Source organism: Tamandua tetradactyla, chromosome 14, assembly GCF_023851605.1.
Source record: "Tamandua tetradactyla isolate mTamTet1 chromosome 14, mTamTet1.pri, whole genome shotgun sequence".
Classification (NCBI taxonomy): Eukaryota; Metazoa; Chordata; class Mammalia; order Pilosa; family Myrmecophagidae; genus Tamandua; species Tamandua tetradactyla.
In genome coordinates, this window is record NC_135340.1 from 43,760,385 (window position 1) to 43,761,602 (window position 1,218).

The 1,218-nt window shown below is 39.2% G+C and overlaps 1 pseudogene; it reads left to right on the top strand.

Annotated features, from left to right (window-relative positions):
* Positions 1-978, top strand: LOC143655039 (olfactory receptor 4F4-like; annotated as a pseudogene).
* Positions 979-1,218: the final 240 nt, after the last annotated feature.

The window sequence follows — 1,218 nt, forward strand, 5'->3', positions numbered from 1 at the left end:
AAGGTATCTGCAGAGGCTACTTCCTGGAATAAGTCAATAAGTGAAGCAAATTACTCCATGGTCACTGAATTCATTTTTCTAGGACTTTCCAATTCTCAGGAACTCCAGATTTTCCTATTTGTGCTCTTTTTTGTATTCTACATAGGAATTGTGTTTGGAAACCTTCTTATTGTTGTAACTGTGACTTCTGACTCCCATCTTCATTCCCCAATGTATTTCCTGCTTGCAAACCTCTCACTCAGTGATCTGTGTCTATCTTCAGTTACAGCCCCATAAATGATTGCTGACTTTTTCAGTAAACACAAAGTCATTTCTTTTAAAGGCTGCTTTGCTCAGATATTTCTCCTTCACCTTTTTGGTGGAGGTGAGTTGGTGATCCTCATAGCCATGGCCTTTGACAGATATATAGCAATCTGCAAGCCCCTGCACTATGCCACAATTATGTGCAGCAATGTGTGTGTTGGTATTGTGGATGCTTCTTGGGGAATTGGTTTCTTCCACTCAGTGAGCCAGTTGGCCTTTACAGTGAACCCACCCTTCTGTGGCCCAAATGAGGTCTACAGCTTCTATTGTGACCTACCTAGCTAGGTCATCAAACTTGCCTGTACAGACACTTAGAGATTGGATATCATGGTCATTGCTAACAGTGGCATGCTTACTGTGTGTTCTTTTGAGCTCCTAATCACCTCCTACACTATCATCCTAGTGACCATCCAGCATCATCCTTCACACACATCATCCAGGGCTCTGCCCCCTTTGACTGCTCATATCATAGCAGTTCTTTTGTTCTTTGGACCATGTGACTTCAGTTATGCCTGGCCATTCCCTATCAAGTCATTAGATAAATTCCTTGTTGTATTTTATTCTGTGGTCACTCCTCTCTTGAATCCAATTATATACACACTGCGGAACAAAGACATGAAGGCTGCAATGAGGTGACTGAGAAAATGGAATATGAAGTCTAGTGTAAAGCTTTAGGCCCTCTGTAACTATAAGACTAATTTGAGATAAAGACATAATATTTAGTAAAGTTGATAAATTACTTACTAAACGTCATAAAAATTGTACCCTTTAATTCTATGTCACTTAGGAATCTTCATGTCACTTAGGAATTTACATACACTGCTTCAATTTATCCTCAAAGAAATTTGTCGTTCATATTTTTGGTAAAAATGCAAAGCTAATACTGTGCTTTCAAAATATCATCTCATCTAATTC